General features: G+C 40.4%; 1 protein-coding gene across 3 annotated transcripts in view; it reads left to right on the plus strand.

Annotated features, from left to right (window-relative positions):
• The window catches only part of LOC111874820 (protein PBDC1), a 751,412-nt gene that overhangs the window by 546,729 nt on the left and 177,480 nt on the right, over positions 1-27,203 (plus strand). For all 3 annotated transcript variants that reach the window (XM_033755624.1, XM_033755625.1, XM_023870635.2), the window contains one exon: positions 12,985-13,049. The gene's annotated coding sequence lies outside the window, so the exon portion shown is untranslated. The remainder of the gene's footprint in view (positions 1-12,984; positions 13,050-27,203) is intronic.

Below are 27,203 nucleotides of genomic sequence, written 5' to 3' on the forward strand. Positions count from 1 at the left end.
TACGTCTTCTTCCACCGTAACGTCCACCACCACATACAGCAGCTTAGACGCATATTTAACCTATATCCCCCATTCCTTCACCTCTCTTGACTTCTCTTAACCTAAGCCCCCGACTGTCAGCATGACAAAGTTGAGCAAGGTATAAACCTACACGCTGCCCCGTAGCATGTACCCTAACAACTTCAACTCGCCTCCTTCTCTCATCAAAAATTCACGAGGACTGATGAAAACGAGACTTCTTGTGCTTTGGGGGCTGTGGGACCCGTACAGGGAGCACGAGAGACAAGGGGAGAGATACTTTTCCTCCCTTGGATGGATACTAGATTGGTTTGCTGCAATTTTTCGGACCACCCTCTAGCTTGCAGTCGCCTCCAAACTGCACAGCAAAGTGGTACAAACTCACCAACACCTCCGTCCTCTTCTACGTCACCTTTCTCATCCCCTTCTTTCTTCACACTGAAAAAAAAGAGAACTTCACATCGAGCCTCTCCACCAACCCCCCCCCCCCCAAAACAAAACACCACACGGGAAAAACANCCACCAACCCCCCCCCCCAAAAAAAAATACAGCAGTAGGGAAAAAATAATTGGATAGCAACTGACGTGTAGCATAGCGCAGGTGAAAAATGAAACGCGGAATATATGAAGAAAACGTATTTGTATCTGCCAAGTTACAGTCTCCTTCGTGCTACGTTCTGCAGGAAGAAGAATAATAATAAAAAAGGAAAGTAGGTACCCCTCGCTACTCGCCATCGCGACCCTCCCCGACTCTTCTCTTGCAAGAATTGATGATGGCGTAGGCCTCCATCTGACCGGCCTGCTGGAAAAACGAACCCCCCACCCTTCCCACAACCCACCCCTTGACAAGAAAGTTTGCTACTCCTTGTGCGCCTTCCAATCACTTTCGTATTTGTAGCGGTGTAAGGAGACGAAAACGGTGTAAAGCGAGAGAGATGCCCCTTCACCTCCTAAAGTGATAATAATTCATAGCATGCGCTTAGGCCCCTGGGTTCTGGCCGTCACAAGAAGTGTTACTTCTCCGCTCTGCAGGTCAGATCCGGACAGATGATTTATGGAAAATATTACAGACAAGTGTTGCAGTGCGAAAGAGACCAAGAAAGTAACAATTTCTTGCTGAGGTCCCCGCGGACACCGCCGCTGTGTACACAGTGTGGTTTGGGGGGGAGGTTCCACCACTGTAGCCACACATGGATGTCGTTAGGGAATTAGAAGGCCGCTGGTCCGCATTTCGAATTTTTATTTCATTTTTCCCCTCCCTCTACTCCTTCTTTTTAGAAATGTCCGTTTTTTTTGTACATAACATTTCTTGACCGATTTCTCAAGTGACATATGTGAGTATCGGGAAAGGTGTGTGGGGGGGTTCCGGGATGGGCAGAAGAACGTACGTGAAGAATAAAAAATTACAATGGACGCAGGGTCTGGACGAGACAAGGAATAACTTATGTCGCTTGCTGCTCCTGGTGGTGGTCAAAACTTGGTTGGGAGGGGGAGGGGGAGGTTGTTTTGTATTCTAGCTCTTGTGTCTGGCAGTCACCGGGGAGATTGATTTGTGGCCGGAATGTTAACCCTAAGGAAAGAGGAAGACCAGGCTCACAACTGGTAACTACAGCAATGCGAATATACTGATCACTGGCACAGATGTTTGCATCGGGGATTCATGAATTACTTCCGGAGTTTAATTTCTCGATTTTTCCCGTTCCAATTTACAGCCGGTGTAGAACCACCTCGTGTAACCTCGTGAATGTAGACGGGAACTGCTACGAAGCACTGGTACAGTGGCGGGATCTGGTGTTTCCAGCATTCAGCGTTAACAATTTAATTAGTTAGTCGATTGCTAATCTTTTTATCTCTGTGTGCCTTGAATCCGATTACGTCTGTAAAGAATATTTGTTTTAGATTTATCTAAAATGTAAACAGAAACTTGGTACTCTTGAATACAAAACAAACTCCCTGGCCTGTAGTCAGCAAGCGAACAATACCGACCGAACGACCGCCGCTTATCGGCGAAGTTAGTGCCAACTTTAGCGGATAGAGGGTGTCGCGTGATCAGCGCAACGGATCCCCACGGCCGTTAAATTCGGTTTTCTTGACCTTAGCCGCTATTTCCTTGAAATAGCTCCTCAATTATCCTCACGAGGCCGAGTGGACCCCGTTCCAGAACCACCACTACTCAGAAAAACTTGTAGCGCCGGGACCCCTGGATCTGTAGCCAGGAACTCTGGCCACTAGACCACAGAGGCGGTGGAATTGTTTAATTAATTATTAAGTAATTTTTAAAAGTATCAGCAACTGGTTAAATATAAATGGATACAAAAATTCACTTATTTAATTCATTTTACTTTTTTGTGTCATATAGGACCGTCTCTGTGGTATAGTGGTCAGAGTTCCTGGCTACAGATCCAGAGGTCCCGTTTTCGATTCCCGGCGCTCGCAGTTCTGAATGCTATTAATTAGGAATTAGTTGATGATAAACCATTTTACAGATAAGAGTACGAAGAGTTACATTTATTAAAACAAAATATTTGGGGGGGTGGAAAATTATGATTTTTAAAAATCGAAGGTGGCCATCATATCAAGAATTCTAGGAACCATTTATATAGACCCAAATAAACATTATCCAAAATATATTTATTGTGTTTCTGGACATTATCCATCGCCCTGTTTTTATTTGAAACACACAACGTTTCGAAGACCGGGCTCTTTCGTCTCTCTCACGTAAAATCCTACTCAATTGGGCCCAGACGATAGAGCTAGTCCCCCATCTCCGGACACCTGTGCCAACACCAGATTGGGTACACAAGCCAAGCACAGAACAAACCGCCTGCGAGAGCTAAGACAAAATTTTAAAGTATTAAAAACTCCACGCGTATGAGACCTTGTACCAGAAAATTATCAGAATAGAAGTCATCACTGGAGAGACAAGTTCTCCTTATGGTACCAATACAAATTTTCCCACTGAATCTGCACTGGACGGAGTTGTAGTTTCTTTGCTTCTGCTGTCATAACTGTCATAACAGGGGTCCAGATGGAAGAGATGTCCAAACTGTGTTGGCTGACCAGATGGTCTACCAGAGACATGTGGGCGGATTCCCTGTATTTCCTGTACGTGGTGTTTGGTTCAATCTATAAAACTTTCGCTTCATTCCAACATCTTTTGTGGCCTTCTTCATGTGTGTGTTGGGCTAATTTTGATTTTTAGCAGACCCTGGGTCAGGTTATATTTGTGCTCCTTGAGGCTTACTCTCAAATGTCTGCTTGTTTCGCCGATGTAAGATCTGCCACAATCACATGTGATGTTGTACACACCCTACAACTACTGTTGGGTATCTCTAACCCGTCCAGTTGTCATCAGTGTCCCATGGAGTGCATGTTTAGCTTTGAAAACGATCATGACTCTGTCATTATTTCGGGGAAAGATGGAAGGGCTTATTTTGATCATCTGTGATTTATTTTATATGTCATAATGTCAACCGTCAAGACCTGACAACAAGCCCGATCCCACTTCAGTCTGGTTATGCGAAATCTGTCAAGTTGGATAGGAATATCAAGTGAAAACTCTTTTGATAAAATCTCTTGTCGCATTTCGTCCAAAGACTATGCATTTCTTCTAGCCCATCCATACTTCCTTCCCTTATCGAGAAAATAAGCAGATGTGTTTTTTTCTTTACAATCCATTATTAATATTCTCCTAAGTTGTGAATGTATCCAAATACGTATGTTCTAGTTTTGTTTTTCACGGAAATTTCTAGTTTCCTGTAAAATTCGCATGTCTCTTAAACTATTAAATCCCTATTTCAACAATCTTTTCCCTTCTTCCTGTTACATTTTTTTTCATGTTCTTGGTTCTTCAGTTTTCTGCAAGCTGTAGGAAATGTTCATCCACGAGATCCTGACCAAATTCGCTGATGGAACATACATTTTGTATGACGTCTTCTTTCCTCTTATTTCCCTTGTTCTCCCAGCCACAGTCAATTCTTTACAGTGCCGGATGGGCGAGATTTGCCATCCAGTCTCCTGCAGATCAACCTTCATGCCCATAAATTTACATCTTATTGTATAGCAGCGCCCTTATGTACGTACATGCAATTAGAACAGACTGCATACGCTCTAAATATGCATTGACAAGCATTATACCTACATTAAACACAAAGTAGTTAGGAAATGCAATTTTGCGCTTCATTTCTTGGGTGTATATTTCATATTTTCTAGCAACATTTTACTTGATGTTCACGTAGATTTAATTTTATAATATTTCATTTGACAGGGAATAAAAATTATCTACTAAATTTTTACTTTATTAGATTTCTGTCTTCTGGAATGTGACGTCTTGTACTGTGATTAATGTTTTCCAAGCTTTCATTGTCACCACAGAGGCAACAAAAACCTTACATTTTTAAATTCACATATCAAATGTGTATTTGACATTAATTTCGAGGCATGAAATATAGCTGCTTTTGGGAAGCCAATATTCGCTCACTTAGTCAACACATTTTACGTTATTTATGGAGAGAAAGCTTCTTTACCATACACACAAGAACATATCAGTGTATCCCAACCAGAGCCAGATGGATCCAATCAACATCCTTTTTTAAAAATCGTATAGTATTTTATTTTAACTCACATCTTGGTGTTCCAACTGTCTGTTTCCTTTTAAATTTAGGATAATTTTTTTAAATTTATTTGTTACCATAAATTCTTTCAGTTGGTTAGATAATTAGCTTCTCGGTTGCTTGGTTTGTCAGCGTTTAAATTCCTTCTCTTTGAGCCAGAAGAGTATCCATCGCAGACAGTCCGCCACTTCCTGCACAACTTTCTGTTCTCTTTCTGTAGTTGAACTTCAATTTCCTCCACTCTAAGTGATACCGACCAAACCTCACCACCGCCAACGGAAACAAACCGCCAATTTCCTTACATTTCCACCGCCACCTCGAGTAGCAGGAGCTGCCTGTCTGACACGCCAATTTATAAACACAGAGACGAGAAAAAATAGAAGGCAGTGGGAAAGTAACTGTTTTATCTTAAATTTATAAACTTTAAATTACACACATAGTCTGTGCTTGCATCTGCAGGGGAAAGGGGTCAAATATAAATCAGGAACCATTTCTCTTTAAACATGCAATATTTGCGCCAGAATTGGAGATTATGATAAAGATGGGTTTGGCTATGTTACGTTTCAAATGAAAGCTGCCACTCCATAATCCATTTGCATGATCACCCTAATCGTGGCGGAGAATCGCGAATGAAACTAAACGTGAAGTTCCAGAAGTCTCAGCTTTAGACTTTAGGTTTAGGCACATTTTCCACTTATTTTATTTCAAAAACAACTACTGAAACTGCGATATACATATACATGATGCCAAGGTTATTAGTAACATAAAGCTGTTAAATAAATTGTGCTCCTCTTGCACTATAAAGAAGAAACCCAAACTTCAAAGCTACAGCCATGAGGAATAAAGAACCTTATGAAGACTTTACCTCTATAAATGCTCTCAGATTCTGAAACGGTTCACTTATTAAATACAATATTTATATTAAATTAAAGTGTAGGTTAGCATTTAAATAAGGCCGTGACATAGCTCAGGCAGTTAGTCGCTGGCTTCCCTTATCCGAGCCAAGGTCAGATTACATGGGATTATTGGTAGACAAAGTGGCACTAGGGTAGGTTTCCTACGAGTACTTCGGTTTCCCCTGCCAATTCTCATTCCACCGACTGCTCCACACTCATCATCTATCATGTTGGGCTGGTACAGTAGTCCAGTTATGTGCCGATGTACCAAGTGGACTCAGTCTCACTCCACCACAAGAAGAAACTAGCATCTAAATGAGCCTAGTTTATTTCCTTATGTTGATCACGTGTTGTTAAAATCCGGATATGTTTCGGAATTACGAGACCATCTTCCGGGGGTGTACAATATTATGATGGAATATGACCATCTGCTAGGCAATGCTTCATTAAGCACATTCCCGTGGCAACGCAGGCAACAATAGAACACCCGCTGCATAGTAGCCAAAGTCAGTATACAAGATTCCCGTGACACCAACAGAATGACAGAGGACAATTAACTGCTCGACATGGTGTCTTCTATGCGGGCCGCGTGGAAGTTATAAAAGGCAGTGGATTGATGAATTCAAGTAGAGAGAGAGATCAAAGTAGTAGTAGTAGAGTTCAACCCGAGATTAGCGAGAGATTCGTCAGACTTACTTACTTACTTACTTATTTACTCATGGAGCTGAGCCCTTCTGGAGGAGCCGCCAATTCTGCAGCTACTCAAGAATTTCTCAGCATTTTATGGAACCCGAAGGTTCATTACCATGTTCACAAGAGCCCTGAACTGGTCCCTATCCTGAGCCAGATCAATCCAATCTATACCATCCCATCCTTTCTCTCTAAGATCCATTTTAATATTTTCCACCAATATCCTATACGAATTCCTCGTCTCCCACATTCGTGCTACATGCCCTGCCCACCTCATCCTCCTTGACTTGATCATTCTAATTATCCTTGGAGAAGAGTGCAAGTTATGAAGCTCCTCATTGTGCAGTTTTCTCCAACCTCCTGTCACTTCATCTCTCTTCGGTCCAAACATTCTCCTTAACACCCTGTTCTCAAACACCCTCAGTCTATTTTCCTCCCTTAATGTCGGAGACCAAGTTTCACACCCATACAGAACCATAGGCAAAATTATAGTTTTGTAAATTCTAATTTTTATGTTTTTGGACAGCAGACGAGAAGACAAAAGTTTCTGGACTGAATGGTAGCAAGCATTACCCGAGTTCAATCTCCTCTTAATTTCCTCTTGAATCAGGTTTCGATCTGTTATCGTTGTTCCCAAATATCTGAACTGTGCCACATTTTCAAAACATCTGTTTTCTATCTTTATGTCATGATTTTGCCCTGCATTTGGTGACGAGACAGCAACATATACTTAGTTTCCTCTGTGTTTACTTCTAGACCAACCTCTTTACTTGCGTCAATTAAAGTTTGTTTCTTTTTCTTTAAGGTATCTACATTATCACCCAGTAGATTCACATCATCGACATAGGCCAACAGCTGATGTGTCCCATTTAATTTCAGTCCCACCTGGTTTCCTTGGACCTTCCTAATGGCATATTCTAAAGAAAAGTTGAAAAGCAATGGCGATAAAGCATCTCCTTCTTTTAGTAGACTCTTGATAGGGAAATTATCAGACAAATATATACCTACACGGACTTTACTATACGTTTCATTTAAAAACATTTTAATCAGCATAACTAGTTTCATGGGTATCCCAAACTCTATCAGAATATTGTACAATACTTCCCTCCTAACTGAATCATAGGTTTTCTTGAAGTCTATGAATGGTGGCTGATGTACTGTCTCATCGTACTCCCATTTTTTCTCCAGTATCTGACGAATGCAAAAGATCTGATCTGTAGTTGATTTGTTACGTCGAAACCCACACTGATGGTCCCCAATAATTTCATCTATATATGGACTTCAGACAGACATCGTTAAGAAGGAGTTCAATGTGTGAGCTCTTATAATCAAATGTAATTGTAAGGAAGTGCCAATAAATCCAATCATCAAATCCAGAAGCCATTGTTATTCGTTACGCTAACCCCTTACACGTGACAATATTAAAGGAAAGTTTACAGGTCCTGTTCAAAAACGTAAAACATAAAAAATTAACTCCGTGTCCTGTAGTCCGCAAGCGAATTATACCGACCTAGCGACTGCCGCTTGTCGGCGAAGTTTGTACCAAATTTGCGGATAGACGGTGTCGCGGGGTCAGCGTAACGAATCCCCACGGCTGTTAATTTCCTTTTTCTAGACCGGAGCCGCTGTTTCATTGAAATAGCTTCTCAATTATCCTCACGAGGCTGATTGGACCCCATTCCAGATCCACTACTTCTCAGAAAATCTGGTAGCGCCGGGAATCGAACCTGGACCTCTGGATCTGTAGCCAGGAACTTTGACCACTAGAGCACAGAGGAGGCTTTAAAATAATGGAATCATAACAATTTTTCTAAATATTTAAAATTAATATTACCTTAATATTATGTGTAATTTACGTTGGTTAGGTCAGTCATACTATGCTGTCTCATATTCGACTTTTACGTATAAGTAAGGTGCAGCTTTACTGCTTTCCTGTGGTTTTTAGTAGGTGAAGCTTTTGAATGAAATACTTCACCTAAAAAGAACCAATGAAATTCTAACGAATATATATACATTTACAGCAAATACTCAATTTTGAATGTCTGAATTTATCGATGGACAATCGCGTCTAGTACTGATTATCTACTTACTTTCAAAACGGAAACAGAGTGGGACTTTTAGCAGGGCTGGCGCATGTCTAATAGCCACCACAGGTCAATTTTCTGAAAAAGTTGTCACAATTAATTATAAGAAATTTCCATATAATCTGACGAAACCTCTCATTGGTGTAGTGATATTCTTATGTTGTTGCATAACATATTGAGGCACTATCCTACAAGCCGGATGGTCACGGGTTCAAATTACGATGAGGTCATTGCATGTTTTCAATTCACTTGATCTTTAGAGCCTCACTATGGGCCTAGGGTCGATGCAGCCTCTAGCAGAAATGAGTACCAGGAATCTTCCTGGGTGTTAAGGGTAGCCGGGGCGTAAGACTGATAACCTCACTGTCATCTGTGAGACAATTCTCTAAAGAAAATGTGAGAGCCTCGACGTCTCGCAACCCTATTAGCCTCCACGGTCTGTTACAGGGATAGTTTCAACATTTTACACAATACATTCAGATTACTGCCAATTATTGAACATCAAGACCGATAAAGAGATCCTCAAAATTAATTTTCGTTTAACATTAACCAAACCAAACAAAAGCGTCTTCAAGCTATGCCTTCAGATGTCCCAAGTGGCCGCATCGGCCTTAGGTACAAGTGCTGGATAACATAACATGTCAGTTTGTAGTGCGGATTTTAGTGCACAGAGAGCAGCACTACACGTGACACGCAGCAGCTCTCCCCTGCTTACTTTATGTCTTGATAGTGGAGACATGCAGCAGTATATTGCAGTAACTTGTGGACTAACTCAATAGACCAGAGGTCCAAGGAGGATCGAACCTCAAGACATGCATCTTTCATAGCGATGTTGCTGTTATATGGGATGGATGGGTCCACAATTCTTTCTCGCTTCCCCCAAACTCCGCCACCCTACTCGATCTACTCTTCCTTGCCTGACTCAGAACTTTATGGTGTTCCACCCTTGCAGTTGTATACCTCTCACAATGCACGCAACCCTCCGCGTTACAGCCAATAAACCAATTTGCTACAAGGCGCACGCTGGGGTCGCGGGTTCGAATTCTGGAATTCAAGTAATCTTTTCATCACCAACCATCAACAACTCCTGAAGTTAACCAGCACAATTTGTGGGTTCCCTCATTTCATTGTCCCCACATTCAGATAATTGACGACTGAGGAATTCTGGGCAGTAACAGGAGAGAGGAAGGAGCCGGCGTAGCTCAGTCTGTATAACGACTGAAACGGGCTGGACGGCTGAAGGACCGGGGTTCGTGTCCCGATATCGAAGAGATTTTCTCTAACGTCCAGACCGGTACTGAGGCCCACACAGCTTTTTATCCAACGAGTACCGAAGGCTTTTTCTCTGGGAGCAAGGCTACCGAGGTGTGAAGCTGTCCACTCACCTCCAAATTGTGCTTATGTCAAGAATAGATAGGTCTATACACCCACTCCCCCATACACCTTCATGGCCTAGTATTTAATTACTTAAGCACGAGGACAACTTTACCTTCAAAGGAAAAAAGACTCCGTGGTTTTAGTCCGCAAGCTACTATACCGACCGAACAACCGCCGTTTGCAGGTGAAGTTAGTGCCAACTTCAGCGGATAGAGGGTGTGGCGTGGTCAGCGCAATGAATCCCCATAGTCGTTAATTTCGGTTTTCTAAACCGGAGCCGCTATTTCCTTGCAATAGCTCCTCACTTATCCTCACGAGGCTAAGTGGACCCCGTTTCAGACACATTACTTCTGATAAAATCCGGTAGCGCAGGGAGTCCAATCCAGGACCTCAGGATCTGTAGCCAGGAACTCTGACCACTAGACCACAGAGGCGGTTACCTTCAAAGGAAGGAAGATATGAATATGAAAAAATGAATGGGTTACAAAAACTACATTTTGCTTCATTCTTTAATTTTTTTTCTATACTTTTCTTTCATTAATTCCACTATTGAAATCAGTCTTGGAAAAGTAAATGAAACAAGATTGGATGGGTTTAGTTCACTTTACTTATGTGTTTCTCCAATTGGCCTTTATACACGTACTTGTTTGATGCAGCTGCAAATCACTTCATGGCTAAGCAACAGCAGACGGCATGCATAAGTATATAGAGGTTTATTAAAAAAATATTTTCATTTAGTTTCTGAGTTGTATTTCCTATGAGGAAGTAGAAGCAATATAAATTACATTTATATTGAATATGATTCATCACTTTTTTATACTGTGTTCCTTTTGAGAAATGTTCTAAAATCTGATTTCTACATCATGCAAAGGATGAAATCAGGAGCGAAGGAAATTACTTTTAACACTGTAAGAGTTCTATCTTCAGGATACAACGCCGTATAAATGTAAAGCAACAGGCCATGGGGGCCTATAGGGTCGTGAGACATCGAGGCTCCCACATTTCCTAGACAGTCGATTCACAGATGGCGGTGAGGTTGCCAGCCTTACGCTCCGGCCGCTCTTCACCCTCAGGAAGATTCCTGGTACTCACTTCCGTTAGAACCTGAGTCGACCCCAGGGCCGTAGTGCGGCCGGAAGGATTATGTAAAAGTAAAGTTAAAAGCTGTCCCCGTACTTAACAAATTAAGCATTACGTGATGGCTTATGGGGAAGTGGATGTATGGACCCAATTTTTCTTCACCTCGGCACTAGTTGGAGGTGAGTGGTCAGCTTCACGCCCCCTGTCGCTTTACCACCGGGGAAAGTTCCTCCGGTACCCATGGGACAGGAGGTTAGGTGGACCCCAGAGAAGGTCTAGACGCTGCGGGGAAGAGAAAATTTTTGACTCTACCGATACTACAACCCCTCGGTCGTCCAGCCAGGAGCCAGTCGCTCTACCGACAATTGAAAAATTCAGTGACCTCAACAGGAATCGAACCCGTGACCATCCTGCTTGTAGCGTAATACCTTACCCAATTACGCTACCGAATGTCTCTACAGTGCCGTAAAGTCTGGTAAAAAATCAATATTTTTGAGAAACATATCGCCTCCATCTTTAGGATGGAGTTCGATGAAAGGCGTTTAATTTCTTGACCAGCTGAGCAACTTATCAGCTTCTGAAGGAAGGCTCTGCTCCATGGAGTTAGCTGTTTGAGAATCGTTATGTTTCTAAAGTGTAAACATAAATTTATCCCATGTGTGAAAAAAAAATGTTAAACCGTGTGTAACACTTCGAAATCCGTTGAATTCAATGATTTACCTTCCTATGTTCTTATCTTCTTGCCTCGGGTCTCTGAAGATCTATTATTCGTGGGGCCACGTGTCAAAAATCTCTCACGTTCGTGCGATGAAATTGAAAACTCGGCACCTCGAACACCGATTTTCTCATCGGGAGCTGAACGCCATCTTCAGAGTGTACGATACCCAGGAGTGAAATTCTTCTGGCCTCTGAGTCGGTGGGAAGGAATGATTCCTGGAGGTCATGATGCAACCCCCCTTACCCGCCTGCACCCCACCAACCCCTTTTGGGTCCATACCTCGTCAATCTCGTGTTTTAAGCACTTCCTGATACTAGAAATACTGTAGATATTACATCAAGTCATAAGTTAGGGAAGGAGTTAGCGTTTAGGAATAAGTAGCTGTGTCTACAGTCCGAAGCAAAGATTTGGGGCGCGATCAGTGATTCAGATCTTACGTTCACTTGGCGCTACATTCGTTACTGTTTAAAAAACATACATCACAATAATAATAATAATAATAATAATAATAATAATAGGTAAAAAATTTGTTACTAACAAAGAACACTTCAGTTGGTATTACTAATATTGTTATAAAAAAGGAATAGACGCCTCCGTGATCTAGTGGTCAGAGTTCTTGGCTTCAGATCCAGAGGTCCCGGGTTCGACTCCCGGCGCTACGAGATTTTCTGAGAGGTAGTGGGTCTGGAGCGGTGGAGGATAATTGAGGAGTTACTTCAAGGAAATAGCGCCTCCGGTCTAGAAAACCGAAATTAACGGCCGTGGGGATTCGTTTTGCTGACCACGCCACACCCTCTACCCGCTAAAGTTAGCACTAACTTCGCCAACAAGCGCCGGTCGTTATAGTTCGTTTGCGGACTAAATCCACGTTTTTTTTAATAAAAATTGAATTTTTATTACCGTCTGAATAATACAAGTTTCCTTATATTTTCTGTTGTTTGTACTAATTACTTTACAATTTATGATGTTTACAATTATATATTTATTTCTATTCAACTACATGTTTTGGGCTAACTGACCACTCTTATGTTGTAATAAATTCGTGTTCTATTTAACTGATTTTTACCATCCATTGGCCAACGTCCACATTAAATTCTAAACATTTGTAATTGTGCGGGTTCGTGAGGAGTTTGAAATATGAGTGGTTGAAGTATTACACGTTAAAAAAATTAAGACTGAAAAGACATTCGTTCTTCATTTTTAGATGGAAGTTGATTGTGTTCTCGGTTATTATTATAAATTGTTGTGATTGTTATCTCGCAGTAGCAGTTGTTTCACCTTTACGTGCTGCTATTGAAGCCGTTATTGTTGGGTGACGAGGGTGTTATGTGTAGATTTACTTATATTCGAGATAAAGGAGCTGGATGATGATGGCTTATACATGTACAGGCTCTTTAATCTTAGTGTCGTTCTTCCCTTATATATCGTGTATGTGGATTGTTGTTATTTTCTTAAAGATCGACGTGAGTTCGTTGTAATTTATGGGTTTGTGGTTGCAACTGATTTCAGCAAACCTCCGCCCTCCGGGATTTTCCTGCTTGCTGCTTCTGACAGTTCCGGTCTTCTCAAATAGGGTAAGTGCAAACGTTGCTTCAACTAGTTAGTAGTCATGGGTTCTTATCTCAAGGAAATGTGGTTGCTTTAGCGACGGGGGCAGTAATGAATCTTCGGCAGTTTGATATGGTAAACTGTTATATAAACACTTAGGGAATTTCAAGTCGATTTCTCTTATATTCAAAGCACTGAGTTTATTTTCGATCATTACACTTTGTAGAATTACAGTTCACACTCTAAAATTTATGTTCTCACACAAATTAGAAAAAAAGAACTCCTTACTTCAGCTTTCTATTATCTCATTAAACTTCCCCACAGTTACCAGAGCTTCAAGAAAGTTCTTAATAACTCTTCTAAAAATTCTTCACAATTCTCCAAACTATATAAACAGCAACTACTTCCCCACTCCGAAAGATATTTTATGTACATATCTTTGCCACTATAACCGTCTAAAAAGATATAACCAATTTCCCTCTTGATCCTGAGGTTCCAAGTTCGAGGCTAGGAGAGGAAATTGGACTCCTTCTCCCATAATCACGAAGTTTTGACTGTCAGTTCCGAGTGAGTCTACCTCAGCTGGGCTTTATGGTCAGGCGTTGGCAATGGACCTTTCTTCAGCAGTCTTTAACTATCGGACAATAAAGATCATTTTCAAATATTCCTTCTGCATTGTAATATTTCACTTTTATAGTAAAAGAATCCTTCCTTTTCTTGTTAGCTAGGCCTTTTGAAACCACATCATGTTGGGTCACTTCTTTTCTAAACGACTAAGAGTGTAAGTGCCTGAGAAGTGGTTCCTTAGTTGGGAGGGCCACCCTAAGTGACAGTAGTTACATATTTATGACCAGGTTAACTTTAAACAGTAGACCTCTCACCCTTTGCTTGACGTTGTGTCTGTTGATGGAAACCGTTATCTTCCTTTTACAGAATAACATGAGAAATATACAAGTAACATGACTTTTCCTGGGGGAGAAATTCTTTAAAGCTGAAGTAATAATAATAGGTGTAATAAAATAAATTATAATTTCACCAAAACACCATAAATACTGGAATGGCTATGGATGATACGCTAGCCTACATACTTACATCTTCATGGGAAACATACAGTTTCTATCATAAACAGTAATAAATGCTTTCACTCAGGGATTTTACGATTATATCGTTCTTTGTTGATTTTATTCCTTGGTACATATTTATCCTTTTATTCTTCTTTCGTCTATTGTGGAATTATCGTATTTTTTTATTTGCCTCGTCTGATTAACACTCTGTTAGTGATGATGTCTGAGTCAGATTCACATATAATAACTGTAATTCACAAAATGACCCATGTTAGGTTGGCCTTTGTCACCACAGCATGGCGCGTCCTCAGGTTGCGGATTTAGGGGACACCCTCCAAGTATGGAAGGAAGCTGCAAATATATTAAATAAGCAGTCGCTGACAGCCGACAAGAAGTGGTCCTCCAACTTAGGGGTTGGGCGTGAGGCTAACAACTCCTCGCCGTAAAAATAAACCTGTTATGAAAATGTCCAAAAGCCTCGGACTTGGACGCATTATGTGGATAAACAACCTAGACGATATAAACTGGATATGAGATTTGGTACTTGGAATGTTAGAAGTGTTCACAGGGCAGGTTCACCCGTTAATAAAGCTTGGGAAACTATTAGAGAGAATATAAAAATGTCTGCCAAAGAGAGTCTAGGTTATTATGAACCGAAGAAGCATAAGCCATGGTTCGATGAAGGATGCTCAAAATTATTAGATCAAAGAAAACAAGCCAAATTTCGGTGGCTACACGATCCAAGAGAAATAAATATGGATAATCTAAACAATAAAAGACGTGAAACTGGCTGGGATTTCAGGAATAAAAAGAGGAAATATCTGAAAGACAAAATTGATGAGCTTGCAATGAACAGTAAGAACAAGTACCTTACAGACCTGTATAGAGGAATAAATGACTTCCAGAAGGTTTACCAACCTAGCAGTAACTTAGTGAAGGATGAGAATGGTGATCTGCTTGCAGATTCCCACAACATTTTGAATAGATGGAGGAACTACTTCTCCCAGTTATTGAAGGTACATAGGGTCAGTGAGGTGACACGCGGTAGCGTAGTTGGTTGAGGGGCTATGCTACAAGCTGGAAGGTCGCGGGTTCAAATCCCGATTATGTCATTGGATTTTCTCAGTTGATCTAATCCTTCCAGCCGCACTATGGCCCTGGGGTCGACTCAGCCTCTAACAGAAATGAGTACCAGGAATTAAATAATTTTCCTGGGGAGTAAAGCGCGGCCGGCGCGTAAGGCTGACAACCATACCACCATCTTTGAGCCGATTGTCTAGATAATGTGGGACCCTCAACGTCTCACAACCCTATGGGCCTTCACTGCCTAGTACAGGGATAGCTTTACTTAGTTTACGTAGGGTCAGTGATGTTAGACAGACAGGAATACATATAGCTGAGCCGTTAATACCTGATCCTAGCCATATTTAGGCTGAAAGTGCTATTGCAAAATTGAAAAGGTATAAATCGCCAGGTAGTGATCAAATTCCGACAGAACTTATTCAAGCAGGAGGCGAAATATTACCTTCTAAGATCCACAATCTAATTACTTCCATTTGGCATAAGGAAAAATTGCCTGATTAGTGGAAGGAGTCTATAATTGTACCAGTTCACAAGAAGGGTGATAAAACTGACTGTAGTTATTATCGGAGGATATCACTGCTATCAACTTCATACAAAATTTTATCCAATATTCTTCCCTCAAGGTTAAGTCCACACATAGGTGAAAATATTGGGGATCATCAGTGTGGGTTTCGATGTAACAGAAAAACTACAGAGCAGTTCTTTTGCATTCGTCAGATATTGGAGAAAAAATGGGAGTACAATGAGACAGTACATCAGCTATTCGTAAACTTCAAGAAAACCTATGATTCAGTTAGGAGGGAAGTATTGTACAGTATTCTGATAGACTTTGGGGTACCCGTGAAACTAGTTAGGCTGATTAAAATTTGTTTAAATGATACGTGGTAAAATTCGTATAGGTAAATACGCGTATTTGTCTGATATTTTCCCTATCCAGAATAGTCTAAAGCAAGGAGATGCTTTATCGCCACTGCTTTTCAACTTTGCTTTAGAATATGCCATTAGAAAGGTCCAGGAAAACCAGGTGGGACTGAAATTAAATGGGACACATCAGCTGTTGGTCTGTGCTGATGATGTGAATCTGCAGGGTGATAATGTAGATACCGCTGAGAAAGTGAATTCACAAAATGACCGTTATAATATTTTATTCTTTCTTGTATGCATGCCTAGCTAATTTCATAGTTGTATTTTTGGCTGTACAATAAGAAATTAAATAAATAAATCATTACATTTTGGTATTGTTGAAGAGTAACACACACCTAAGTACTTGTATTTATAATCTGACCGAATTTCGAAGAATGTCCGAGTATTTGTTACACAGTCATGTTCGAAAAAGTCTTTGTGTTACACTTTATTTTACTAAATTATTCCTGTTACATGACTTCGACAATTTTCTTTCTGAATGTTGTAGCAGGATGTATAAGTGAACCTGTGCACTTACTGAGTGTCATATGTTGCATAAGAGCTCTTAACTAGCGCATGGGAAATAGACCAAGCTCTGATACATAGAGCTGCAATGAATAGAACACTGAGGTAGGCTGGGGCAATGGGACTTGTTTGCGATTATGAAAAAAAGTTGCAATCTCGAAGCTCGATTATGTCAATGAAATTTGACAAAATAACACGGCATTTCTTGAAGAAGATTTTGAACTTCATATGGATCTTGATCTGGAATAAATAATCAAAATCATTCTGAATTTCGTTCCTGAAGAAACTTGATAAAAAGTACCTTAATGTTTTTTTTTTCATTTTGACCAGTCTTTTGCATTTTCTTTTCTTAAACGACCCTAAGACCTAAATAAAAGTGGTTTCAGGAGAAGTAAAAGAAAGAAAAAGAGAAACATATAAGGAAGGAACGAATTCGTTCTACACAGCATAAAGAATCATGGGACCCAGGAGAAACACGAACCCCCTCCGCTTCCCAGTGATCGCGAATGCTGGTCTAACAGATGTAGGCCTATCTTCTCCATTCCTACTACTCTCTCTGTCTACGTTTTACCCACTTCTTACCTTCCCTCTTCACTTCTTCTCGTAAGTCTGTCGTTATATCTCCAGAGTAAAACCCCGTGAGATGTATGGATACCTCTTTAACATCGGTTAGTCTGTGTCTGAGTGGACCAGACTTCTACTGCAGAACCGTGAGCCACGGCAGATTTCCCTTAACCAACTCCAGATGCTAGAGATATTAAGAAGATGATAGCTAGTCAGCTATTCACTAGATTCCCCATCACCACGGAACTGAAGGTTCGTTATTCAGTCCGCAAGAGTCCGCTACTGTCCTCTATCGTGAGCGAAGGTTTGCTCGCCGACAAATGTCTGTGTGCTTAATGTCAGTTTGCAAGTATTCGTAACCTTTGCATTAGAAAGTGGTGAATGGTCATCTTCATTGTTTGCATCCTATTGTGTGAATTATGTCAACCGTCAACACAACAAATATACTCAATTTTAATATTCGATCTTTATTGCTGCTACATTTTTTTTTATTATTTATTAACAATCAGAATTACGTACATTCTATAGGTTAATGGTTTCGCTAAGGACTATTACATGTCATGCGAGGAAAATGTCCATCGACATTACCTCTTCAGAAGTTGATTTGTTTTAATCAGGTCATTTGGCCATTTCCTTATATTTCGGTGGTACAAGACCATCATCAGGCAGTTATACACAGGAATAAGTACAGTCATTGAGCTATCGATATGGATCCCTATCGGTGCAACGCGTTGTACTGTATACTATATAAAATTTTTGCTTCATGTTGATGTTATAATTAAAGTAGCAAATACATAAATAAGATAAAAGATAAATACTATATATCAAGATTTATAATGTGTTGAATATATTATTAAAAATATTTAAAGTATTTTTAAAAAAAGGTTTAAAACTATATTAAAGGAGTTTCCGTATGGTAGGTTAAGAATGTGTATGCCAACTTAAATATTTAAGATCTCACTCCTCCATTGTAGACAATTGGGCAAGTCTTTGTTGTAGAATCTTTCTACGTAGTAAGCCCGTTTATGGAGCCCAAAGACAAGTTTGAAGTACGTGTTGTTAGTGTGTGGTATACTGATATGCTGTTTCCACGGTATGTATCTTATATAACCATACAATATGGTGTGTTTCTTGTCTGGGCGTATATACGTTCGGTGTGTTCTACTCTGTCCGTTGGTTTGATGTCGATGTGAATGGTCAGCCTCGTCCAGCGTAACGCTCGTACTCGTCGGATGGTTGGACTCACCCTAAATATATGTATAGTTGCAAGGAAAAGTAGCAACCCACGTGTCTGCCTATCCGATACGTAGATTTGAAGGGTGCAACGTGAACTGTAAATATAAGAATCATTAGACGTCCCGTATGGGCTGCCGCTTCTGATTCGTATGCAAGAGGCCTCTAGTTCTTATCTCGTCCAAGAGACCGACTGAGGAGTCTGTTGTTTTCAGTCTTTCAGAAAAGTTCATCGTAATAGTCCATGATCATTTAAACATCTTTCCATTTGCTGCATTCTATGCTGTTTACATAACGTCGCCGAAATGTATACATTTTATATTTTTTGGTACAATTGTGAGAATTGCAATACCATCGGTTATTCCAAAGAAATCCAGCAAAATAACGCATTTTCGAAGTTCTAATAAGAATCATCGGAGATGAATATGAAATACCGAATTAAAAAGAACAAAAACAAATTTATCACGAAGAAAGCAGTCTTCTGGGATTTGGCACTGTGTATATGTGGTGTTAACCTACGTTTCGGAAGAACGTATCGCCTCCATCTTCAGGGTAGAAGGAAAAATATAAGAAATCCGCAAGCAGACTGTCTGCTTTTACCGGTTCTCACGGTCTCTTCGCTTGCGGATTTCTTATATTTTTCCTTCTACCCTGAAGATGGAGGCGATACGTTCCTCCGAAACGTCGGTTAACACCACATATACACGGTGCCAAATCCCAGAAGACTGCTTTCTTCATAGTCACCGCCGTGAAAGCCTCAAATCTTACAAATTTGTCACGATCCAACACATGGGCCTATATGAAAAAAGGAAAACTAAATTTATGGCTCTGAAGTTGAAATCAAATTCGTGTTTCATCAATGACGTTAACATGAAGCATGCATGGATTTCCAGTTGGGATGAAATTGGACATCTAGAATCTAGGCACATTCCCCTCTTCCCCCTGTATTCGAAGTGTGAGCCTAATTATACAATCACAGTTGCTACGTGATCTCATTCGTGGTTCCGTGTAGACTGTCCCGCAATACACACAGGTGCTGCTGCGTTGCCTACACCCCTCTCACATATTGACCTCTTTTTATACGTGTATCTAAAGCAACATAGAGATTAAATAATTAATTCAATCATAGCCGGGGATTCTGAAACACGGGAATTTATATACCACTGAATTTTACTTTGAATTATAGGCAAAATGTAACAGATGACAAATTCTGATCAAAATAAGTACAGTTTGGTCAAAATATTATCATTGCGTGAAAAAGTGAACAGCATGAAAGTAAAAGCTAACATCTTCTGGAAAGCCAGTATTAATTATAGTAGACATATAAATGTGTTACATTGGCCTGCATGTTCGTACGTCGCGACAAGAATACAGGACAAAATCCTAAATGGAGATTTGAACATGTGGAGAAGTTACAAATTTATTTGGGTAATAAAAAATTCAAGTTATATTCGTCATGATATAAATAATGCAGTTTTTAAATCCATGAATCACTTGAATTTTGAACAATTTATCCTCTCGACTATTTTCCTGGACTAACTCCAAAGAGAAAAATTGTTCAAAAGCTAATAGTCTTTTGGATCATCAAAAAATTACTCACCTTTTTTTGGAAACCCAAGATTTTTACTTTCTTCATAAGAGCTCATCACAACCGAAGAAATCTAGTCCATATCCTCGCACTGTATTTCTTCAAGATCCATTGTAATTAGAGCCGGAATAGCTCAGTCGGTATAGCGACAGGCTACAGGCTGGACTACCGAGGGGTTGGAGTTCGAGGCCCGGTAAAGTCAAGAATTTCCACTTCTACATGTCGTCCAGACCGGCTCTGAGACCCACCCAGCCTCCTATCCAATGGGTACCGGGGGCTCTTTCCCCGGGGGTAAATTTGCCGGGGCGCGAAGCTGACCGCTCACCTCCAACTATCGCCGAGGTCAAGAAGACGTGGGTCTATACATGCACTCCCTCATATGTATTCATGGCGTAGTGCTTAATTAGTTAAACACAGGGACCATTTTACGAGTACCTTTCTTTTTTTTACGGTTAGAATACTGTTCTTCCATTACTCGCTGACCTCCCAAGCGATCTTCCCTCAGTTGTGGAAGAGTAAGCCCACGAATTACGAAATTCTCATTATGTAATTTTTCATTTCCTCCTGTTACTTAATTCTCTTGATTTGCAACATTTTCTTAGCACTTAACAGGAAGAAAATAGGTCTCAAAATATGTAAAATTATATTAACTGTTGCTGTATGTATGTGACCGCCTCTGTGGTCTAGTGGTCAGAGTTCCTGGCTACAAATTCAGAGCTCCCAGGTTCGATTTCCGGAGCTATTAGAGTTTTGTAGAAATAGTGGGTCTGGAACGGGGTCCACTCAGCCTCTTGACGATAATTGAGGAGCTACTTCAAGGAAATAGAGGCTGCGGTCTAGAAAATCGAGATTAACGTCCATGGGGATTGGTTGCGCTGCCCACGCGACATCCTCTACTCGCTAAAATTGGCACTAACTTCGCCGACAAGCGGCGATCGCTCGGTCAGTATAGTCCGCTTGCGAACTACAGGCCACGGAGTTTGTTTTGTATGTATGTATGTATGTATGAAACTATCCCCCACTGAAGGAAGACACTGTCTTTGATAGTGAATAACTGAGTAGAACTTTAAACCGAAGCGAGAAAATACTGTCACAAGAGAATGTGTCAGTCTACACTTGACAGAGTGCTGAAGGCCTAAGGAACCAAATGTAGACCAAACGTGCTGCAAAAGTGACAAGATATGAGAAGAATAAATGGAACCAAAATTTGGTCTAGACAAACTTAACGAATGAGAAGTCACAAAAACGAGTCTTGCAAAATTTGCGTCCGAAAAACGTACCATTTTTTCAAGCATGGAACTGTACAATACACATAGGTGTGTAGCTCATTAAACCAAACATACGTCTACGGGTGCATGGGGAATCAATCTACTGCAATATATTATATGGATCGGAAGAACACTGCCTGCTATATGGGAACGTATTCTCCAAGAGACGGTCAACAAGCATCACAGATCCTTCCCTTACAATCTCAGCTGTGTAAGTCGTTGAAATGAGTTCAGTTTCTCGCTGTCAAGGATTTGATTCCCCTAAGAGAGCAAAGATTTTTACTGGACTTCGTTATTATGTTAAAACCTCGGCCGTTGTAGAACAGATGCATAAAGATTAGATGGGGGTAAGACAGTAATAGGGTGAAGATGCTTATTTTTTCTAGTTCGGCAGCATGATAACAGATGGCGACAAGAGGCAGTTTAGCGATCCCTGGCATCATTTCGAGGAGAGATAACTCACTGATACGACTGCGCGACCGTTTCTAGAGTAACAGTGTAAACTGAATGACCAATTTAGAAAACAACGACAATGAAATACCTGATGTCCAAAGTTACTATTTTATTACAGCATCCTGTTGCATTAATATATCACTTACACACATTCACTTCCGTCTTAATGCAACTTTATTTATAATTACTCCTTTACATAAAATTAAAAATTTTGAATTAACCATTGGAAAGGAGTAATTGTAAATAAAGTTGCATTTAAGACGAACGTTTTATTCTCCCTCTCTCTTTTATTGACACTCAGACTGTACAATCTGTAAGTCAATGTGCTGACTGGTGTACAATCTGTAAGTCAATGTGCTGACTGGTGTACAGTTTAATAACTATTTATTGTACACTCTTCTGGCGAGTGCGGAATAAACATCCAGTGATGTTTTCCTCAGTTCGTTAGATCTNATGTAAACTGAATGACCAATTTAGAAAACAACGACAATGAAATACCCGATGTCCAAAGTTACTATTTTATTACAGCATTCTGTTGCATTAATATATCACTTACACACATTCACTTCCGTCTTAATGCAACTTTATTTATAATTACTCCTTTACATAAAATTAAAAATTTTGAATTAACCATTGGAAAGGAGTAATTGTAAATAAAGTTGCATTTAAGACGAACGTTTTATTCTCCCTCTCTCTTTTATTGACACTCAGACTGTACAATCTGTAAGTCAATGTGCTGACTGGTGTACAATCTGTAAGTCAATGTGCTGACTGGTGTACAGTTTAATAACTATTTATTGTACACTCTTCTGGCGAGTGCGGAATAAACATCCAGTGATGTTTTCCTCAGTTCGTTAGATCTGATGGCCAACTCCTTTTGAGTCTTCGATTTTCAAGAGGTTGTAGTAGTGGTTGAAGAAGTGGGTCGGAGTGATTTTCTAGTTTGTTGAAGTACTTGGTGCTGTTTTCTCGGATGACTTCCGTTACATAAGGAGTTTTTAGATCTGTATGTAGGGTGCGTTTGGATACATACCCTGGTGCGTTCGTGATGATTCGGAGTATTTTGGACTGGGCACGCTGTATAATGGCGATGTTGGATTTGCTGGCGCAGCCCCAGAGTTCTATGCCGTATGTCCATATAGGCTTGATGACCGTTTTGTAGATTAGTAACCTGTTTTCGATGGAGAGGTGGGATTTTCTTCCTATGAGCCAGTTGAGTTCTTAGGTTTTTTGGTCAATCTGTTTTCTTTTCTTGATTATATGTTGTCTCCAGTTTAGCTTGTTGTCAAAGGTTAATCCTAGGTATTTGACCTGTTCTTTTGGTTGTATGTTGATGTGATTTATTTGCACTGTGGGGCAGGTGCCTTTTCGGAGGGTGAAAATTGTTTGTGTGGACTTTGATTCGTTTACCTTGATTTTCCATTTGTTTAGCCACGCTTCTATGAGGATTAGATGATCCTGTAGATGAGAGGAGACTGTGGTTGGATAAGACGAAAGTGAATGTGTATAAGAGATTCAATGATACTGTCGCTTGCCACCGGAAATCCGGAACGTAACTTCCATGGAAACGCAGTACCAGCGGGCTTTTGCCTAGGAATTCCTTAAGCAACAAATGCGTTTCCCCGCATTTGTATAGGATTAAGTAATTGAAAAAGCGGCCAAGGCCCAAAGAGCTGCAGAGCCATAGCAACAAATGAGAAAATAAAGTCATTCGTACTATATAACGCAGTCTTTACACCCTCCTTCATTTAACCATCCAATTAATTTTTCGTGAAGTGTGCAACCGTTTATATTTATCATTACCCGTCCTTTCCGTCATCTTATTCTCCTTAACACATATGTTCTCAGGCACTCTCATTCAATATTCATCTCTTAATGTGAGAGACCAAGTTTCATACCCATGCAGTACAGTAGGTACAGTTGTAATACTGTGTGTTATAATCTTCAAATTTTCAACTACCAGCTGAGCGAAGGGAAGATTCTGAACTGACTAGTAACAAGCATTATCCTAATTCAATTTCCTCTTAATTTATTCTTGCATGCAACTTTGATTTGTAACTTCCGCTCCCAAATATATAAACTTTCACATTTCCAGGGAATTTATTGGCTGTCTTGAAAGTTGTTACCTTGATTATTAATTCAACAGATAGCCATGAGAGGTATAGAGTAGTGGAGGTACAGCTCCATGCAGTCTTAACCTCAGACTGATCATTTCCTCGCCCCATCTGCCTTCTTCACGGGGAAACAACACTTTGGATCTGCTGGATAGGAGGCTGGCTAAGCCCCAAAGCCGGTCTGGATGTTATTTTTGCCCTTGCCAGTAACCGAAACCCAACTCACCAGTTGGCCAGCCCATATCCTACCCCCTGCAAGAACTAAATTATTCCTATCCTTCAGTTTCTGCTTACTAGCGTCAGACGGAGCAGAAAGCCAGACCCAACCCGCCTCAATTCCGAACTCCATAAATTCAATATGTGAAACAGCTGTTCTTCCAAGAGAATATTCAGACAAACGAATGAATAGATGGACAAACATAACCTCCTCTATGTGAAATTATAATTTTATTTTAATAAAATCTGTCTTCTAAAACGCCATGTTGTCTAGCAGAAGTTTACCGACCTTTCAGAGGAACGTAATACGTATTTTCCTCTTCGCTCTGACGCCCATCTCCTACTCTGAAAAATTAAATATCGAGTTCCTCCGAAATGTCGGTAAACTCTACCAGGCTGCACAACGTCACGTACACAAGACATTTTTCTTCACATATACCGTTATACTAGCATCAGATCTCAAATACTTGTTACGTTATGTGGGTGTGAAAGTTGGTCTGTGCACACTCACCACAGGGTGTGGACTGGTGGGGGCCCTACTTGAGGGCGAAATGCTGAGTAATGCTTTCGGTACAAAAGGGGCACGCGGTAGCGTAGTGGTTGAGGCACTATGCTACAAACCGGAAGGTCGCGGGTTCAAGTCCCGATGAGGTCATTTATTTGTGCTAACTCACCATACAAATAATAATAATAATAATTGAAATATATAAATTTACAACGAAACAATTATTTATTTTAATGTTTGGAAGGATCATGGACAATGTAAAATGTGATAGCATCAAATAATTCGAGTTTAGAATATGTCAATATGCAGTGATAATAATAATTCAATCTGATTCTTTATTTTAACTATAATAATTTGAAAATTGTTTTAAAAGTGCTAACTACATTTGTGTGATATATATATATATACACACAGGGTGGAGCAGAGGAAACTCATGTTTTTCACATAAGAATAACTTTGTTGATTTTCAAGATAAAATCTTTTTAATTACACAAAAAGAAGGTATTTTAATGCATTTTTAACTTACATTATATGCGGAAATTAACGTCAGTCAGATGATGTCCTTGCTGGACACACATTTGGAGCCTCTCAAAATTCTGCATCGCATTCTCCACCCTGTCTTGGCACAGCTGTGATTTCTTGACGAATGGAAAGTTACAGCTTTTGGGTCGTTAGTGGTCTCTTCGTGTACACGTTTGCCTTGAGGTATCCCCACAAAAAAAGTCACAAACCGATAGATCGGGGGATCGTTTGTCCTTACTTTTTTAAATACATCGACATGTTAAACAACTTCCTGCATCCAGAACTCCAAAGGCGTCGGATAAACATGAGACAAATGTGGTTCCAGCAGGATGGTGCCACAGCTCACACGGCGAGAGCATCGATGTAAGTTGTTCGATGCATGTTCCTCCAACATGTGATCTCCCCTTTTTTGTGATGCTCCTCGGCCCCCGCGCTCCCCTGATCTATCGGTTTGTTGGGGATACCTCACGGCAAGAGTGTACACGAACAGACCACTAACGACACAAGAGCTGAAACTCTCCATTCGTCAAGAAATCGCAGCTGTGCCGGAAGACATGTTGGAGAATGCAATGCAGAATTTTGAGGAGAAGCTCCAAATGTGTGTCCAGCAAGGACGTCATCTGACTGACGTTATTTTACGTACGTAATGTAAGTTTAAAATGCATTAAAATACCTTCTTTTTATGTAATTAAAAAGGTTTTATGTTGAAAGTCAACAAAGTAATTCTTATGTGAAGAACATACGTTTCCTCTGCTCCACCCTGTGTATATATAGATAGATAGAGAGAGGGAGAGAATCTCTATATACCAACTTATTTCCATCCATAAGGGATGTATGCTTCGGCTTAAATGGCTGTCTCCGTATTAAGCATATCTTCCCCCTCCCCTATTATCGTTCCACTCGGGGATAAACAGAAAAAGAGAGAGGAAAGAAATTCAAAAAACATTCACAAGGGAGCCCTGAGAATTTATAAAACACATATGTAATATGCATCCATACGTTTTTTTTAAAGGATGTGACATATCCCGTAAGGGAAGAAAGTACAACGGCCATAGGCAAAAGCTAAAAGGAAAGCTTCAGTATTCATAAGGTCCGTCTTCTCGAGATTGTAAAGGAAAATGTGAACGGTCGTCAGTTAACAATCAGTTTCCTCTGAGATGAAGTAGGTAGTGATTTGGGCTTTAGAAAGAGGCCTCTTAGACTAATATACAGAGCATCAGACATGTATAGCTAAGAAAAAAAAGTGTTTCGTAAGATAAAATGCACGCAAGAAAGATGACGGATCTTAGCTTGGGATATTCAGCGTCAAGAAACCTTGTAGCCTGGTACGTGGTTGCCAAGGCTTCGGATAACCTACAGACTACAAAATCTGTAGGTCATGGAGCGAATAAGGCCTAAAAGCATTGTACTTACTTATGGAGCTGAGCCCTTCTTAAGGAGCCCTCAATTCTGCAGCTACTCAAGAATTTTCCAGCATTTTATGGAACCCGAAGGTTCATTGCCGTGTTCACAGGAGCCCTCCACTGATCCATAACCTGAGCCAGATCAATCCAATCCATACCATTCTATCATATCTAAGATCCATTTTAACATTTTCCACCCACTTACGCCTTGGTCTTCCTAGTGGTCTCTTTCCTTCTAGCTTTCCCATCAATATCCTATATGCATTCCTCTCCTCCCCCATTCGTGCTACATGCCTTGCCCATCTCATCGTCCTTGACTTGATTATTCTACTTATACTTGGAGAAGAGTACAAGTTATGAAGATCCTCATTATGCAGTTTTCTCCGACATCCTGTCACTTCATCTCTCTTCGATCCAAATATTCTACTAGCACCTTGTTCTCAAACACCCTCAGTCTATGTTCCTCCCTTAGTTGTCACAGTAAGACAGTAATGTGAATATTCGCCGCTGTGAAAAGTCTCAAATAGTATCATGTAATAGGGTCAGTCCTTGTTACAAAAAAACCTGAGTTCTTCATTCGTTTCCTGGAATTTGTTAAGCTTCATGGGTATCCAATAAATTAATTCCTCATTTCGAAATATTCAGTTCGTTAGATTTAAAATTATAATAGCTTCATCTTCTGGGATATAACGCCATGTAGTCCGTCGAAAGCGACGTTTCAGAGCAGCAATCATGACTC

Source organism: Cryptotermes secundus, unplaced genomic scaffold (genome assembly GCF_002891405.2).
Source record: "Cryptotermes secundus unplaced genomic scaffold, Csec_1.0 scaffold27, whole genome shotgun sequence".
Lineage (NCBI taxonomy): Eukaryota > Metazoa > Arthropoda > Insecta > Blattodea > Kalotermitidae > Cryptotermes > Cryptotermes secundus.